We start from the raw sequence: 19816 nt of genomic DNA, 5'->3' as shown, positions 1-19816 counted from the left end.
AGATAAACAAGCTGCATTAGTGTAGCTTAAGGAAGACAAATATACTTACCCAGTCCTTAGTGTGTGCAAGGGCTGAGCCCTGGCACCTTTAGACTTGGCATTTCGTAGCCCCAGCATCTCTGGGTTTGCCATACCAGTTCTGAAAGTAAAAAAAGGTTGCTTGATCCCTGATACCTCATTCATTACAAATTAAGCACTGCACTCACTCCCTTGCTTTAAGGGGGCACAGTGGGTTCTTGGTATAAATTAAGACTGGTCTGAAATATTCTAAATCTGTTGACTACCATACATGCTACAAGCCTCGTCTTTTAAGGAAGCATTTGGAGAGGAAGATGTTTCATGTTTGATGCTTAGTGAAAGATGGGGGTTTTCCCTTTTATTTTGATGTCTGGTCCTGCTTCCACTGAAGTCTGTGGGAGAGCTTTCATTGATTTCAAAAGTGCAGGATCAGACTCCTGATTCCCATTATACTTTGTGGGTTTGCTGCTAGTTCTCTTCCATTTGTATTGACTGTGTATTTAATGAATTGTCAGGGGTGCCTAGAGTGAGAGAGGTGTCTCTTGTGGTCTTATAAACCTAAAGTCATATTTAAAACTCTTAAATAAATATTCAGCACACCTCAAGCAGGAAGATGGCCTCTGTAATCTGTCAACAAGCCCCCTTCCCTTACTTCACCCAGCTTTCCCAAAATTATAGTTAACTTAATAACCCACTTGACCTTTACACTCATGGTAAGACAGTTCCCATGTGTACAATTAAGCCAAAGTAGATAGAGAGAAATATTTAATAGAGCTGTAGAAATCAAAGGTGTTGGACAGTACTTATAGCATTTTGATGATGCATCACAGTTGATTTATGAAGCTATTAAAAGTCAGCACTTGCCATGTAAACACAATGTTGTTGAAGTTTGTGAAAATCACAGCCTCATTGAAATCAAGGTAGCAAGGGATATGAGGACTCTGCATGCTTATGTCAGGTAACTTTGTATGTGTACAATATTGCAAGAGGGTATTGTTTGAATATTTTGGTTTTCTAGGAAAGCACAAGAAGATGCAAGTTTCACAAGATATAAATTTTAATTGCATTTGAAGGATTTATAATGCAGTATGTAATTTGTCAATTATATCTCAATCTTTAGAACAGAAACTGCTGCAAAGCTATTTGTCATTTATTTTTAGCGCTGTAGGTCAGCGAGAGGACTTCTAATACCCAGCTGTAGCAGAGATAGAGGTATTATGCTTTATTGTAGCTACCAACATCAATCTCATATGCAGCTAATATTATGCCCCTAGGAATAGCCATCTTCGCTGTAATCCTCAGACTTTGATTGTATGTGAGGATGAGAGCAAAATACTTCAACGCTTAAATTACACAAGGAAGCATCTTATAAACACAGATGTAGAATGACCTGTGAGACTATTTTTAAATGCAATACATTTCAGGTTGTAAAAACTACTGAGCCTGGTTATTCTTATCTCACTTTATTATGCCACTAAACATAACCCAGTGTTGCATGAGCATTGCCTGAGACCAGTGTAAATTGAGCTTATATGTTGCACAATATATTTTAACAAAGGTGGTGTGGTGTGCTGGCAAATGCAGAGATAAATGGGCTGCTCCAAGCTTACAGGTTATTAGGATATTCATGCAGAAAGTATCTGGAGAGTTGTCTAAAAATCTAACTTTAGTGACTACTACTAGGCATGTGCTATAAGTACTTTACTGTAGCATTTTAGTTCTTCCTCTCCATTTACATTGATCAAAGACCTCTCAAGTTCCAAACTCACTTTGGTTAAGCGACACTGAAATCCCTGGAGCAATTCTGATTAATTTTCTTTTCTGAGTTCATATTTGTCATAACTTATGTAGGGACTAGATTTATTACATGTATCTGGGCCCAGTATAATGCTTCCAGAGCACTGGGGGAAATAATTAGGAAAATAAAAAAAATTGAAATATGCCTTCCAGAAAGGATAAAGTGCTATTTAAAAAAAAAAAAAAAAAAAAAACTATGGCTGAACTTAGTTACACTATCCTTTTCCTGACACCAAAAGAAATTGAAATCGTGTTTCTTTCTCTAAATGTATGAAGGTTCTCACAGAGACAGACACAGTAAGTACTGAAGGTATAACAGCAACAACAGGTTAAGTCCTGTAAGCAAATGCCAATTGTGCAACTCCCTAGAGCCACCCCAAAGGCAAAGAATGTCAAGACTCTCTACAGCAAAGCTTGCCTCCCCTTGTGTCGGATTTATACCATAGAACTTGTCAACCAAATTGATTGCAAGGGAAAGTGCACCAGCTACCGCTCTGTTAACAAAAACAAAAAAAGTCAAGATTTTTGAAGAAAGTAAGAAAGAGTGTTGAATTAAAGAAGAGAAGCAACATGAGGTTTAAAACAAGAATAAAATGTATTTACAAAAGTCAGTGCCGGCCCTTGAGGTTTTTTTGATCTTTAATGTTGATCACAAGGTAAAAAAATAATGTACAGAAGTTGGCAACTTTCATTAGCGGCTGTTAGCAACAGTGGCATTTCTAGAGTACTTGATAAAAGGCTCCTGACACTTAGGCATCAAAACATCCTCAAGACATTTGGTTGTCAGAAATTTGTGTGTAGGTATGCAAATGTCAGTGAGTTGTCACCACTCCCTCTTATCAGCAGCACAACAGACAAATCTGCATTATGTTTAAGTTTAATAAATGTTTTATAGTCTGTCTCTTCGGAGCTGCTAAAATGAAGATGCTAATTACAGACTAGCACTAAAGGAGTTCAATGAGGGAGAACATGGTGATTCTTCCATCTATATCTTGAGCCCCAAACTGTAAATTGTCTTTTCTTCTTATGTCTGTTCTTTGTTCTTGGACTTGAATAGCCCCCATGATCCTTAGTAGATCAAGGCAGATACACTGGTGGTAGATTAGTATAAGAACCTCAATCACATGTTTCCATTTGAAATGTCTTTTCATAATTGCCTTCTTTGCAAGATGGACAGGGCTGGAGGAAGGCATAGATAGTATATGCCCATGCCTAGGTGCTCAGCTCCTGGAGTCAAGTGATTACATCAGAATCTCAGCTTTCATTTAAAAAAAAAGTTTCTAGCTTGGGTGATTGTGAGAAAAACCTTGAAAAAGTGACTAGATGGAGTGTCACCACTGTAGTGATATCTGCCTGAGTCTGCAAGCAGCCTAGAACAGTAAGTCTGAGAAGTGTGAACTACTCCAAGAATCTCAGGGTATGTCTACACTGCCGCCGGGGAAGGTGTGATTTCCAGCACAATTCCCAGACTTGTGTTAGCTCAGCTCGAGCTAGTGCACTAGAAACAGCAGCATGGATGTTGCAGCATGAGCAGCAGCTGTCTACCTTTGCTGGAAATTGCACTTCTCAGTTGCAGAGTAGACATACCCTCAGGTGTGTGTTAACTCCAAGACCCGCTGCTTTAGGTCAGGTTCCCTTTCAACCTAACCCCAGCACAGGATTCTGCGTGGCAGGACAGGAAGATGTTTTGGGCCCTGACACCTACCCACCCAGACAGATGTACCCTGGCTGCTGGAGTAAATTCTGGGGAGCCCCTCCTCCCTCCTCCCCCCCATTTGCCACCATTGTCTTTCCAGGGTGGAGGGAAGCCCCAACAGTCACTTCTGTTGTGGAGGAGAGCATCAGGCCTGTGTCCCTGCTTCTCTGGGAAAAAAGGGTGGGGGGCCCTTCCACCACCATTCCGAACAGCGTGCCTGGCTCTGAGTTGCCTTAATCTGGTTTTGCTCATGGATTTTTATCCTGTTCTGTTATGCCAGTTATTTAGACAGGTGAATATTGTATGGAACATAAGGACCTGTATTCTTATCAAGGAGTGCTGAACCAAAAGACCTTTTCTATGCTAGGATTTGAAGGGGTGATGTTGGCATGTTGACACAAGACAGTTTCTTTAATATATGCTAATTTCGTTGAGTTAGTCTAACATATTCATGGGACTCATAGATTTTAAGGCCAGAAGGGACCATCATGATCATCTAGTCTGACCTACTGCACATTTCAGGCCACAGAACCTCACCCATCCACTCCTGTAATAGACCCCTGGATGAGTTACTGAAGTTCTCAAATCATGGTTTAAAGATTTCAAGTTACAGAGAATCCACTGTTTACACAGGTTTAAACCTGCAAATGACCTGTTGCCCATGCTGCAGAGAGAACCAAAAAAAACCCAGGTTCTCTGCCAATCTGACCCAAGGGAAAATTCCTTCCCGACCCCAAATATGGTAGTCAGTTGGACCTGGAGCATTTTAGCAAGACCCAACAGCCAGACACTACAGAGAATTCTTTCCCAGGTAACTCAGAGCCCTTCCCATCTAATGTTCCATCACCAGCCGTTGGGGATATTGGCTACTAATAGTCGTAGATTGGCTACTTGCCATTGTGGGCAGTCTCCTTATACTCCATAAATTTATCAAGCTCAATCTTGAAGACAGTTAGGCTTTTTGCCCCACTGCTCCTCTTGGAAAGCTGTTCCAAACATCCCTCTAATAGTTAGAAAACTTCATCTAATTTCAAGCCTAAACTTGATGGCCAGTTTATATCCATTTGTTTTTGTGTCAGCATTGGTGCTTAACTTAAATAACTCCTCTCCCTCCCTGGTACTTATCCCTCTGATGTATTTATAGAGAGCGATCATATCTCCCCTCAGCTTTTGTTTGGTTAGGCTAAACAAGCCAAGCTCTTTGAGTCTCCTCTCATAAGGTAGGTTTCCATTCCTCTGATCATCCTCGTAGCCCTTTTCTGCACCTGTTCCAGGTTGAATTCACCTTTCTTAAACATGGGAGACAAGAATGGCACATCATATTCCATTGTAACACCATGTCCTTAAATCCTAGTCTAGACAAAGCCAAAGATTTTTCAGGTTTAAATTAGGTCTGTCGGTTAATCGCAGTTAACTCATGCTATTAACTCAAAAAAATTAATTGTGATTAATTGCAGTTTTAATCATACTGTTAAATAATGGACTACCCATTGAAATTTAATATTTTTGGATGTTTTTCTACACTTTTCAAATATATTGGTTTCAATTGCAACACAGAATACAAAGCATATAGTGCTCACTTTATATTTTTGCTTACAGATATTTGCACTGTAAAAATGATAAAAGAAATAGTATTTTTCAGTTCACCTCATAGAAGTACTGTAGTACAATCTCTTTGTCCAGAAAGTGCAACTTACAAATGTAGATTTTTTTTTGCTACATAACTACACTCAAAAACAAAACAATGTAAAACTTTAGAGCCTACAAGTCCACTCGGTCCTACTTCTTGTTCAGCAATTGCTAAGACAAACAAGTTTGTTTACATTTAAGGGAGATAATGCTGCCCGCTTCTTATTTACAATATCACCAGAAAGTGAGAACAGGCATTCACATGGCACTTTTGTAGCCAGCATTGCAAGATATTTATGTGCCAGATATGCTAAGGATTCATATGTCCCTTCACTCTTCGACCACCATTCCAGAGGACAAGCTTCCATGCTGATGACGTGGATTTAAAAAAAAAAAAAAAGAAAAAAAAAGCATTAATTAAATTTGTGACTGAACTCCTTGGGAGAGAATTGTATGTCTCCTGCTCTGTTTTACCCATATTCTGCCATGTATTTGATGTTATAGCAGTCTCGGATGATGACCCAGCACATGTTCGTTTTAAGAACACTTTCACTACAGATTTGACAAAACGCAAAGAAGGTACCAATGTGAGATTTCTAAAAATAGCTACAGCACTCAACCCAAGGTTTGAGAATCTGAACTGCACACCTTGTCACTCTTAGATTTTAGAAGGGAGAATGCTTTCAGAAGTCTTAAAAGAGCAACACTCGGATGTGGAAACTACAGAACCCGAATCACCAAAAAAAAAAGTCAACCTTCTGCTGGTGGCATCTGACTTTTAGACAATGAAAATGAACATGCATCAGTCTGCACTGCTTTGGATTGTTATCGAGCAGAACCAGTCATCAGCATGCATGCATGTCCTCTGGAATGGTGGTGGAAGAATGAAGGGACATACGAATCTTTAGCACATCTGGCATGTAAATATCTTGCAATGCCAGCTACAACAGTGCCATGTGAATGGCTGTTCTCACTTTCAGGTGACATTGTAAACAAGAAGCGGGCAGCATTATCTCCTGCAAATGTAAACAAACTTGTTTGTCTGAGTGATTGACTGAACAAGTAGGACTGAGTGGACTTGTAGGCTCTAAAGTTTTACGTTGTTCCATTTTTTAATGCAGTTATTTTTTGTGCATAATTCTACATTTGTAAATTCAGCTTTCATGATAGAGATTGCACTATAGTACTTGTAATGGGGAATTTAAAAATATTGTTTTTGTTTTTTACAGTGCAAATATTTGTAATATAAAGTGAACACCCTACACTTTATATTCTGTATTGTAATTGAAACCCACATATTTGAAAATGTAGAAAATATCAAAAATATTTAAATAAATGGTATTTTATTATTGTTTACCAGCATGATTAATTTTTTTAATCGCTTGACAGCCTAGTTTAAATTGACCACAAATTTCAGTGATCCCAAATTTGAACTGCGTTGCAATCTGATAATATAATGTCCTGTTGTAAATGTCATCCTCTTGCAATGTCAGTTGATCACTCTGGTTAGAGTTTGGATTGCCAGAGAAGGCCAGCTGCATGGGGAAGTGCCTGGCCATCTGCTCCTTAAGCTCTTGAATGTCAATCCAGAGCAGCAACTGAGTCTTCAGAACCCGAATTCAAGACATTTGGGTTCACTTGGCAAATCTGACCAGGGCATGTTCCAAAAGACTGGTATTTCTTTTTGTGAGGCATTCACACTCTCTTTACTCTGATACTTTAATTTTGTCTAAAAATAAGAGATGGGCTCAAATCCTGGGTCTGAACTATGGGACTGAATCAAAACTTCCAATTCCTTTGACTACAGAAGCAGGAACTGTAGATCTGAACAATACTGATCTTGGGATGTTGAATCCCAAATCAAAACTTTGTCTTGGTTCGAGGTGTTTTGGAATTGGCCTGTTTTAGAAAAAGTTTTGAGCTGCAAACTCTGCCCCAAACCCTGCTGGAGTTCAGGTCCAAGGTTTTATTTCAGATCCATTTCTGTTATATATGGAAGGAAGAAGAGGAAGGGAGAGATTTTTCAAAGGGACAAAGGGGAGTTAGCTGGGGGTTTTGAGACACCTTTTTGTGCTTTTTGAAAATCTTCTCCACAATAAATACAATTAATGTGTGTCATTAATCTCTGGTTTGATGTTTCTTGTACTGACCGACATCTAGGTCTTTATTTTCAAAACCCCTTTTAGGGGAACAGTTTGTATCCACAGTTGAATTGTGGGTGCAGATCTATGTACGCATGCCACTAACTGCATAACTAAAGGTGCATACTCAAGGCAAGTACCTAAAGGCACATGGGCTGAAACTTGTGCCCATGATTCATTTTGCTTCTGCAAAATTAGGCACAAGTTGCTCCTGTAAGAAGGGAAGCTGATACTCAGCTGTCTGAAAATATACCCCATGAAGAGCATGAGATAAGTGTAAAATGACCCCAAACGCTTTTACATCCATTTCAAATGATAACATAATGTGGTGTCATAGTCATTCTTTGTGAGGTTTTTAAAACACTGTAACGCTGAAAATAAATGCACGGTATAGGCGTATACAATTTGAAAAGAAGATAATAGATCCACTCTTGCATTTAATATGGATCTGATAAAAATGGATTTTATGGCATGCTTTTACTGTATTGTGGCAAACTAGTAATAGCTACAAAAATTTAATCCTTTACTTTCCTCAGTTGTTGGCATTTGAAGTATCAGTAATTTCCTTTCAGCAGATTACATACTACTATAAAATTTAAACATCTACTAACCTATACAGCATTTAAAAACAAACATTCTGGACAGATAGTACCGGATACAATTCATTGTGCTTCTGACTCAATCAACTAGAGATTGGGATATTATTTGCATATCTTTCTCTCCTTCTCTGTCTAGCATGTAGAAATGAGACCTGTAATATTATGCCCAAGATTTAAAAAAAAATTAAAATTGCTTTAAGCATTTTATAGGTTTTTAAATCATAAAACTGGACTCGGTCTTGAATACATTCTCATTTATAGAGAGAAAGCAGGAATCATGGTATTTTAGTAATCATGGCATACTTTCACTGTTGGTTGAAACACTTTATTTTTGGTAAGGCATACTAGGGTAATGGAGTTACTCTGAATTTACCATAGTGTAAGTGGAAATAAAATTTGGCCTATCATCTTTCTTTTGTGCACCTTAGGTATGCAAGCCAAAAATCTGGAAATTTCAGGTTGAATTACACATTGCCACATAGCAAGAGCTGTTTATGTAAAATGTTCCACATAGGCTCACCAAAGAGGCTTTATCACCCTCTGTCTATTCAGCTGGAAACTGTCATTTTTGAAATTTGTCTTGACCTGTTTCCGTGCAAAGAAATCAACCAAATGAGCCTCCATTTTCCAGCTCATGACTGTACTTTATACTGTACCATAAACACGCATATAATACTTTATAAAATAACCTTTAATCAACACTCAGTTAGCAACAGTAACAACATAACAATCCTAAACTTAATTTATGTAACCTTTAGATAAGCTGCTCAACACTTTGGTTAGAAAACCTTAGAACCTTTTGCTTAGAAAACCTACAGGCCAAATCTTCAAAAATGGGTTCTCAGTTTGCACCCATGATTTGTGCCTACAGATCAGGCTGAAGGAGGAGGCATGTCTGGCCCAACCAGGTCTCCTAGCAGCGAGAAAATCTCCCTTATCCCTAAATTATAGGAAAATAGTTAATCCCCAACAACAATTTGAGCATTAGTCAGTTTCCACAGGTCATTATTGTAATTAAGCTGGAAAGTGACAAAGGTGAAAGAAGGAGTCTAGCTGAAGTGAAAGATATAAGGATGTGTAGGGCCAGATTTGAAAAAAACTCAGCTATTATTTAGGCACCTAAACAGAAGTGGGTAGATTTTCAAAACTGTTCCCAGTGGGTGGTGAGCACTTCTGAACATCTGTCCACTTCATTTTAGTGTCTAAATGGGATCTGAGTGTATTTGAAAAGTCTGGCTCAGAACTGAACAGATTTCACAGGGAATGCAAAAGACTTTTCAGTGATAGAAATGTGGGCTCTGATCCTGCTCCCGTTGACTTCAATTGTGCAAGATCAGACTCATGGTTCTCAAGTAATAACTGGAATCTGAAATAAGACCTATTCCAAGCCAGGAAGGGCAGCTGTGGTATAGAATAAAACTTAGAAATCAGCAAAATCACGTTTAAATGGACTAACCAATCTCATTTTTTGCCAAATACAGTTGCAGTCATTGATGTTCCCTCTAATGATGATGAGTTAAATTTTTTAAATAGGCAAATAAGGAGACAGCTCATAAATCTAGAGAAATGACTTAGAACTGAGTATCGTCTTATCAAATGAAAAGAGAAATTATAACTACAAATAACTCAGTGACAGTGTAGAATAATAAAAGGGCTCAGTTGGCGTCTATAATGTTCCACACATTAAGAAAACCCAGTTAGATATAAATCACTCAAATGGGTAATTATGCAATAAAAATAATAAAAGGTTGGAAATAAGATAATTAATTACATGGAGGATCAGGATGTTAGTCAAGACAGAGTACAGGAATCTGTATGACTGACTACTGTCAAATATGAAAGAAAAAGCTAACAGGATAGTTGACGATGCTGTACTGTGATCAGAGAAGGTGCCTGAAGACTTATTTTTAGTGCTTTAGACAGTTTTTTATAACCAAACTGAAATTGCTTGTGAAGTATTTAAAAAAAACCAAACAACCTCATTCACATGATCATCTCAAGCTGCTTTTGTGCCTTTTTTTTTTTTTACAGAAAAGGGGTAGACGGAGAGATCAGGTTTACAATTAAAATGTTAGAGATCACCAAAGGAATGAATACTTTATTAAATAATGTAATCATAGCATGTCATCTTTATTAAAAAGCAAACAACCTTAGTGATCACCTTCCAGCATAAGGGAATAAAAGTGTGATTACCATAGCTAGTGGTTTTCCGAGAAGTTGGAAATGAGTGCAGAACTCAGCCTAATGTCTTCAGATTTTTTAAAAGATGATACATAGGTGCTCCAAAGTTAATCTCTACCCTCAGGATCCAAAAAAATGCCCCAGAGTAGAATCAAAAGGATTACTCGTTTGTAATGCCAAAAATACCAAATATAGTTTGTGGGCCAGGTTTTTGAAAATGTTAGGTGTGCAATTGTTTAGCTACCTTTGCTGAATAATTACACATTACCATGTACCAAGAGCTGTGTAATTGCCATGATTGTGTGTGCAATCTTATGGTAACTGCGCAAGAAAATAGCTTGACCAGATTTGTGCACACAAGGGTTTGTGCACATACTTCCCTAGAGTTTCTTAGTTTGGTGGTTAAAGTCCAACTAAAAGCTGTAAACCTTCTAATAGGCCAGAATATCCATCTATGTTGCTGTAGAAAGAAGGTACGAGGTGTTCTTTAAAGTTTGGGGAAGCAGGAAAAGGAGAAGGGACAGTTAACTTGATCAGAACACATAAGGGTAGGATATATGAGTAAATAAGAAGACATAGCTTTCCTTATTTGAACAGAAAGAAGGCTCCAATTATATGTTTGTTTAGGGCTATCACATAAGAAATCTCAGGGCTTGTCTACACCATGCAGCTTTTAGTGACAAGGCTATGTCAACACGCTCTTTGTCAGTACTTGTTGGCACTTTTGCTGACAAAATACTTCCACCCCCGCTGAACGGTGTTAGCTCTGTCAGCAGGAGAGCACTTCACACTGCCGCTTGCGTTGGCCAAACTTTTGTTTTTCGGCGGGCGGAGGGAGTTTAAGTACCCGAGAAAGACAAAAGTTTTGTCGACAACTTCACAGTGTAGACATACCCTCAGAGAAATGTAGAAGAGAAAGAAAAATGAGGATCAAATGTCAGTGGCTTACGTTGGCAAGTGAAGATGTTCAAAAGCATGTTGGAATGTGCTTTTGCTGTTACTTGAACAGATCAAGGAGATGAAGTCTTGTATGCAACATTGTATACTGCTTTAGTGTGTGATGATTGTGTCCCCCTCCCTCAATGGGAAGGGTTTTTGGTCAAAACAGCAGGGATGAGAGAATGCCCAGAAGAGAGGGTGATGTGAGAACTCATGCTTGGCAAGGCAAGAGCTGGGCCCCTCCTACTTCTTGGACCCTCTGCCCCCCTTTGGCCCATCTAGGCGGACTGGTTGGACTGATTGGCTCTCATGCTTTCCCTTCCTCCATCTATTTACATTCTTCCCCAGGCTTTTGAAGGGCCTCAGCCCATTTAGCTGCCAAGCCTCCATCCTCTTAGTTGTAGCATAGGAGATATGTTTTTCAAGATGCTGCGGGTCTGACTGATTACCTGTTTTGGGATCAGGAAGAAATTTTTCCCATTGGGCCAAACTGGCTGTGGTCAGATGGGTTTCCTTGCAGCATCATGGAGGCATAGTTGGGTTAAATAGAATAGGGCTTGAAAGTTTAATATGAGGAATGGTAAGACTGCTTAGCTTGTCACAACTTGTGGCTGATGTCCTGTGCAGATAAAGGCTAAGATGGTCAGTTTCCAGAAGTGTGTCAATAAGAGAAGGGGAGACCTGAAGTCTTTGCAGACAGAGTGAACCAAGGAGAGACTTCAATCACCCCACCACCACTGTCTCCCGTGGCAGGAGGGTGAGAGGATTTAGAAGTGAGCAGAGTTGTAGGCTTAGTCTGAACAGGGTCTACTCTGACTTAGTGGTTGTATGGTGGGAGCTCTGTAACCCTGCACTGGACCCAGTTAAATGCCTAGTATGTGAGAGTGGACGGTGGGCACATAGTGCCTCTCCTTAATGTTAATTAATAAAGCTGTGGCCTGCTGCTTAAATCCATCCCTGGTTCTGTCATTCATTCAACTGTGTGTCCTGATCAATTAAAATCAGTCTGACACTTGGTATCAGAGGAGTGCAGAGCAGCGTTGCACTAAGAATGATTTATTATAATTTTATGTAATATGCATGTTATTTAAATAAAGGTGCCATTATGGGCCTCTCTACTGCACTCACTCTAACTAGAACATCCCTCTCTTAAATTCTCCTGCATTTTGCAGTCATATGCCACCGAGTGACAAAGCAAGGAATTACAACTAATCATTGCTCATGTTAAATGACACATCAATTAAACACTCTTGGTCCAGTGTTCCATATTTGCAGCATCCAAATGTCAAAATAATAGGTAGAATTTGCACCCCATTGAATTGTGTTTAAAAAATAAAGTTAGATTCAGCATTTACAAGAAAATCTGCCTGGTTCTTTATCAAATCATCACACATTAGCTAGCCTGAAAATGGCTCGTGGGACAATTTGCAAAGGAAAAGCAAAACAGTACATACCCACAGAGATCATGTTTTTGCCAATGAAATACCCCCTTTTTTTCCTTTTATGAAGCTATTGGACCATTAATCTACATTCTCTGTATAAAGTTACAGATGCACCTCTGAGCCATATTGATCAGTTTCATACTCAATCTACTTACATTTTTGTATTTAATCAGTAATAATTTATCACTGATGAATTGTCGTTTTTCAATGTCCTTCGTGATTATAGCTTTTGGCATGATTATGGGCTTCCCCAACACCTTCACTATCTGATTATGATTAATTATCAACATTCTTTGGAGTAACCTGTGTGGTGTTCTGGGTTAACAACATTTATATTTGCTTAATTATGGCTTTTACCTTACAAACTAAAAATATATGAATGGAAATGTTTTAGGTATCAATATCTAAATTGTACCATATAATTTGCAATTAAGTAAAAATGTTAGACTATATATAATCTGTATGTATGTAGAAGATAGAAATGCATTGTCAGTGCTGGATCGGTAGAGCAATGTGAATTTTTTTTTCTTTACTCTTGTTGGCTGTTTGGGTTTTCCATTTTCATAATATACCTCGAGACATATAAACAGTTTTTTTTCCCTAATATGGTTGAATTTTTACAGACAGCACAACCTCAGTCTAAATGATAATACTGGAGCAATTGACCACAAAATTATATTTAGTGGGATGATCTTACACTCCACAGTCTAAAGCATATGCAATATGTGGGATCAAGGAGCTGAGCAATTAAATCTCAGCTCATTTTATTTCTTTCCTTGTAAAAGCATACTGACTTGCCAAGCTTCTGATTTATATTAAAGCAATGTTTATACTCGCAGACTATGTATACATTGTATTCATTTAAAAAAAAAAAGAGAGAAACTCTATACAGGACCTGATTCTGATCTCACTGATTCTAGTGTAAATCAAGAATAATTTCATTGAAGTCAATGAAACTACACTAGTATAAAACAGGTGTGAGATCAGAATCAGGCCCTATTGTTAGTTTTTTAGTTCAAGAAACAGAGGGGAGCCTGTAAAGGTGCACAGAAGGGTGACCAAAATAGCTAATTGTTCATCGGGTTTATGTATGATGAGTGGATAGCAAAGAGAGGGTGTAGATTGCCCAAGACAGAGAGAGATTAGAAGGGAATTGACTGGGGTTTTTAAAATGTGGATGTCAACTCTTACATTCTGACTTCTTATATAATGTGAGAAGGCAACATTCAGTGCATTTAAAGAGTGACAAATTTGTGAACAATGAAAAGTAAATGCTTTGCACCAGGGATTCCTCCTCCTCACTTACTGTCCATCCTTTATTTTTATATCTTCAGGTTTTTTTGGTTCTCCTCTTCCCTACTGATGCTTCTCCATTTCCTTGGGTGCCTGGAACTGTCTCCCAGGGTGCTCGGCTTGCTTGCATGGTTCCAACTGTTGTCTCTATGCTGATGCCCGAGAGAGGGCAGTACTATCTCAGGTACTTATGTTAGTATCTGAGCACCTCTCAATATTGAATGTATTTACCCTCACTTGTGAAATAAGGTGTCACAGAGAGCATTAGGGACAGATTGCTAAAAGCGTTTGGGTTCCTAAAAATACAGTTGGGAACCTAGTAGGATATGTAAAAGCTCGTATTGATTTCAGTAGGAGATAAACACCTAGGTATGTCTGAAAACCCCACCAGACATTTAACTGCATCTTTAGATGTCTAAATATCTTTTGAAAAACTGGCCTTAAGTGACTTGCCTAAGGTCACAAAGTGTATAGCAGAGCAAGGAACTAACCACTGGACTGTCCTTCCTCTCCCACAGGAGAGGCTTTTTCACCACCAGCACCATCCTTGTCCAATAATAATAGGAGATATACCAATCTCCTAGAGCTGGAAGGGACTTTGAAAGGTCATTGAGTTGAGTCGAGTCCAGTCCCCTGCCTTCACTAGCAGGACCAATTTTTTGCCCTGATCCCTAGGTGGCTCCCTCAAGGATTGAACTCACAACCCTGGGTTTAGCAGGCCAATGCTCAAACCACTGAGCTATCTCTTGCCCCCCACCCCTCTACAGAGATGTCCCACTATCTTATTAAATATGGAGACAAGAGAGCCTTCTCATTCTAGCCTTTTCCACTCCCTCCTCCTCCTTCACTGTTGAAAACCACACCACCTGACCCATCACCCAAACAGATGTGTCCCATTTGAGTCTTTTCTCTCTTCCTCATATCCAGGATCTTGCTAAAACTCTTACCTGTTCTTTCATGATAACATATCTAAAGTTTAGATTTTCCTTTCTCCTTTCCCACAACAGCCCTCCTATGCATGACTTGGCATATCTCTTGTGGACTGTTATAACCTCCCACTTTCTGGCTTACTCACATCTCATCATGCAGCCTTCTACTTCAAATGTACTTTTGCTGCTGAAAATGGCCATATCACTCCCCTCTTTGAATTATTTTCCTGGCTCCTTCTCACATTCAGGTCTCTCCTCCTAATCATCCAAGTCCTTGCACAACACTGTCACTACCTATATTTCTAATTTCAGTTCATTTCTTTCCTCACCTCCTGCTGCCTATACACTACTCATGTGCCTCCAATGCTATGGCTATAGTTTATAATGGACTAAATAATTTTTAGGTAATTAGTAACTTTTATTGGGCCAACTTCTGTTCATCGGATAGACAAGCTTTCAAGTTACACAGATCTCAAAAGCTTGTCTCTCTCACTAACAGAAGTTGGTCCAAAAAAAAAAAAAGAATTTTTATACACACCTTGTCTCTCTGATATCCTGGGACCAGCACAGCTACACAACACTTGCAAACAGCAAGCAGTGTAATGGCATACTACAAGATGTTAGAATCAAAGGTTTTTATTCTGTCCAGTGTTACGCAATCATAGAATCATCATAAAATATCAGGGTTGGAAGGGACCTCAGGAGGTCATCTAGTCCAACCCCCTGCTCAAAGCAGGACCAATCCCCAACTAAATCATCCCAGCCAGGGCTTTGTCAAGCCTGACCTTAAAAACCTCTAAGGAAGGAGATTGCACCACCTCCGTAGGTAACCCATTCCAGTGCTTCACCACTCTACTAGTGAAAAAGTTTTTCCTAATATCCAACCTAAACCTCCCCCACTGCAACTTGAGACGATTACTCCTCATTCTGTCATCTGGTACCACTGAGAACAGTCTAGCTCCATCCTCTTTGGAACCCCCTTTCAGGTAGTTGAAAGCAGCTATCAAATCCCCCCTCATTCTTCTCTTCTGCAGACTAAACAATCCCAGTTCCTTCAGCCTTTCCTCATAAGTCATGTGCTCCAGCCCCCTAATCATTTTTGTTGCCCTCCGCTGGACTCTTTCCAAATCCTTCTTGTAGTGTGGGGTCCAAAACTGGACACAGTAATCCAGATGAAGTCTCACCAATGTCGAATTGAGGGGAATGATCACGTCCCTCGATCTGCTGGCAATGCCCCTACTTATACAGCCCAAAATGCTGTTAGCCTTCTTGGCTATGCTGTTGACTCATATCCAGCTTCTCGTCCACTGTAACAACCTAGGTCCTTTTCTACAGAACTGCTGCCTAGCCATTCGGTCCCTAGTCTGTAGCAGTGCATAGGATTCTTCCGTCCTAAGTGCAGGACTTTGCACTTGTCTTTGTTGAACCTCAGAATTCTTTTGGCCCAATCCTCTAATTTGTCTGGGTCCCTCTGTATCCTATCCCTACTCTCCAGCATATCTACCATTCCTCCCAGTTTAGTGTCATCTGCAAACTTGCTGAGGGTGCAGTCCATGCCATTCTCCAGATCAGGGGTCGGTAACCTTTCAGCAGTGGTGTGCCAAGTCTTCATTTATTCACTCTGATTTAAGGTTTCGTGTGCCAGTGATACATTTTAACGTTTGTAGACGGTCTCTTTCTATAAGTCTATAATATATAACTAAACTATTGTTGTATGTAAAGTAAATAAGGTTTTTAAAATGTTTAAGAAGCTTCCTTTAAAATTAAATTAAAATGCAGAGCCCCCCGGACCGGTGGCCAGGACCCGGGCAGTGAGAGTGCCGCTGAAAATCAGCTTGCGTGCCGCCTTTGGCACACATGCCATAGGTTGCCTACCCCTGCTCCGGATCATTAATGAAGATATTGAACAAAACCAGACCTAGGACTGACCCTTTGGGCACTCTGCTTGATACTGGCTGCCAACTAGACATGGAGCCATTGATCACAACCTGTTGAGCCCGACGATCTAGCCAGCTTTCTATCCACCTTGAAGTTCATTCATCCAGCCCATACTTCTTTAACTTGCTGGCAAGAATACTGTGGGAGACCATATCAAAAGTCAAAGAATAACACGTCCACTGCTTTCCCCTCATCCACAGAGACAGTTTTCTCATCATAGAAGGCAATTAGGATAGTCAGGCATGACTTGCCCTTGGTGAATCCATGCTGACTGTTCCTGATCACTTTCCTCTCCTCTAAGTGCTTCAGAATTGATTCCTTGAGGACCTGCTCCATGACTGAGGTGAGACTGACTGGCCTGTAGTTCCCCGGATCCTCCTTCTTCCCTTTTTTAAAGATGGGCACTACATTAACCTTTTTCCAGTCATCTGGGACCTCACCCGATCACCATGAATTTTCAAAGATAATGGCCAATGACTCTGCAATCACATCCGCCAACTCCTTTAGCACCCTCGGATGCAGTGCATCCGGCCCCATGGAGTTGTGCTCGTCCAGCTTTTCTAAATAGTCCTTAACCACTTTTCTCCACAGAGGGCTGGTCACCACCTCCTCCCCATGCTGTGCTGCCCAGAGCAGTAGTCTGGGAGATTATCTTGTTTGTGAAGACAGAGGCAAAAAAAGCATTGAGTACATTAGCTTTTTCCACATCCTCTGTCACTAGGGTGCCTCCCTCATTCAGTAAGGGGCCCACACTTTCCTTGACTTTCTTCTTGTTGCTAACATACCTGAAGAAACCTTTCTTGTTACTCTTAACATCTCTTGCTAGCTGCAACTCCAAGTGTGATTTGGCCTTCCTGATTTCACTCTTGCATGCCTGAGCAATATTTTTAAACTCCTCCCTGGTCGTTTGTCCAATCTTCCACTTCTTGTAAGCTTCTTTTTTGTGTTTAAGATCAGCAAAGATTTCACTGTTAAGCCAAGCTCGTTGCATGCCATATTTAGTATTCTTTCTACACATTGGGATGGTTTGTTTGAGATTAGGTGCATTATGGGAACAGGAGTAGGAGACATTGCTCTTTTATTTTTTGAACCATCAAGTATTGGCTACTTTTGGAGGTAATATAATACCAAAGTAGCTGGACAAGGGTCGGATCTAGTGTGACCATTCTAAATCACCATGGACTATCTTCTCCAACTGGTGAATGGAGAGAAATTCTTCCCCTTAAAAAAGATATGTATAATTTCTTCCCCTGTGCACCTGTAGGACAATAGAGACCATTGTTTTACCAAGAATGTAGGCTTTTTGTTCCTCGAAACTCCTGATAAACCATTCTAAATTCCTTTAAAACCTTAAAACAATCTACACTCTTTTTGGCAATGAAAAAAATAATTGAAATCACCAAAATCTTTAACTTTGGAAAACTATTCAGTCTGCACATAGCTTTTCCATTGTGGTTTGTAACAAAGCCAACACAAACTCCTTTTGAAATATGAGATGGAAGCACCATCCACTTCACAGGGTTGTCACAAACCAGAGGATAAATTATTCTCTTAATGCACTTTCATAACTCCCAATAACATTAATGGGAATCACATGAAATCACTGAGAGGAGACTATACCCTTTTGTTAAAGTGGGAGATCCATTGTGACAGATTTTCTGATGATAGATCAAATTCAGATTATATTCACATCATCACTTTATTATTATCTTTATTATTTTAAATCTCTTTACTGGTCACCATTTTATTTTAATGAAAATTCCCTTCATGAGCAACTTTCTTATGTAAGATAGGGCAAAGTATTATTAAAAATAATAAAGGTGGTTTAATTTGAGCCTGGTCTATACACAGGTTTAGTATCTGCATAACTGGTGGTTAGGGGAATTATTTTTGTTGTTATTTGATATAATTATACCAGTACAACCCCTAGTATCGATTCAGTTATACTGGTTATAAAGGTGCCTGCACTGGCATAGCTTAGTCCCCTTCCTGTATGAGCATTAGCTATACTACATTTACAGCGGTATAACTACATCTACAGGAGGAGGATTGTACCGCTTTAACTATACCAATATGGGAAAATTATATCCTGTCCATTTTCAGCTTTACTGGTATAGCTTAAAGCAGATCAACATCCTGTAACGGAAGGGGTGTGAACCTATGAAGCCTACCAAATAAAGTCTGAGTTAAGGCTGTCACCAGGTTAGCTTGTGAGGGGCGGGGAGATAATGCATTTGGTTTATGTACGATTTGAACATGAATCTCTTGTTAAAACCCTACATGGCTTTAAAATTATCTCAGTCTCTAGTTCTTTCTGTGTTTCAGGCTTTTGGATTGCTGCCCATCGCCATAGCATTTTGAGCTCTTTCCATATAGAATACATTGGCACTAGTGAAGTTTTTGGTAGACTTTATGGAGTGTGTATGGGTTAGTACTAGCTAGACATTTTCTTTGAGACAGTTGTAGGAACTATCACTGTTTTTTCTCAGTTTGATTTCTGCTTCCATTTAAATTAATGCATGTTTTGCCATTGACTTAATGGGAATAAGATAGGGTCTTCTTGCTATAACCTGTTACTTATTTCTGTTCTTTCATTGTCCTCTTTGAACAGGAAAATTATATCCTGTCCATTTTCAACCACATATAAATCTCCTTGAGTATAGCACCATTTTATGGTAAAAGAATGGCAGCATGTTCAACATGAACACAGAATGTCATTTTATTTTCAGATGCATATATTTGATGCAGTTTTCAGCTATGAATGCCAGTTTAAGATAGTGAACGTTAATTTACATATAGGTTTGTGGTCTGTGGTCTCATTTGCAGTGAGTTCAGGATGAGATTTAATAGCAAATGCTATATTGTTTTGAGATAAACATAACTGTATATATTGCAGCATGGGGATGCTTGACGGCCACTTTGAAAACAGATTAAAAGAACATTTATTAACACATCAGATCTAGTTTGGAAATAATTATAGTTAAGAATTCATCATGTGATATACAGCCTAGCCAGTAAAAACTATTTAATATTAGTCATAGTAGGGTCCAGATCCTCTTATCAGAATAGGGATCTATTTTTAATGTTTGTACAATGCCAGGTGCATACACTATCCTACCCCAACTATCTTACTCAAGATTTTTTAAAATTACAAATGTTGTTGGGCACCTTACTTTTTCCATTCCCAAAATGAGACACTCCAGAAAGGCTTGAA

At 39.3% G+C, this 19816-nt stretch overlaps 1 protein-coding gene across 7 annotated transcripts in view; it reads left to right on the top strand.

The window, feature by feature from the left end:
• The window catches only part of SULF2 (sulfatase 2), a 241725-nt gene that overhangs the window by 123259 nt on the left and 98650 nt on the right, over positions 1-19816 (top strand). The window contains exon 5 of one of the 7 annotated variants that reach the window (XM_039498879.1): positions 13777-13919. The exons of the other annotated variants lie outside the window; for them this stretch is intronic. The gene's annotated coding sequence lies outside the window, so the exon portion shown is untranslated. The remainder of the gene's footprint in view (positions 1-13776; positions 13920-19816) is intronic. 7 annotated transcript variants of the gene reach the window in all.

The sequence above is a fragment of the Mauremys reevesii genome, linkage group 13, assembly GCF_016161935.1.
Source record: "Mauremys reevesii isolate NIE-2019 linkage group 13, ASM1616193v1, whole genome shotgun sequence".
Taxonomy (NCBI): domain Eukaryota; kingdom Metazoa; phylum Chordata; order Testudines; family Geoemydidae; genus Mauremys; species Mauremys reevesii.
This window is presented reverse-complemented; position numbering and strand designations above follow the sequence as displayed.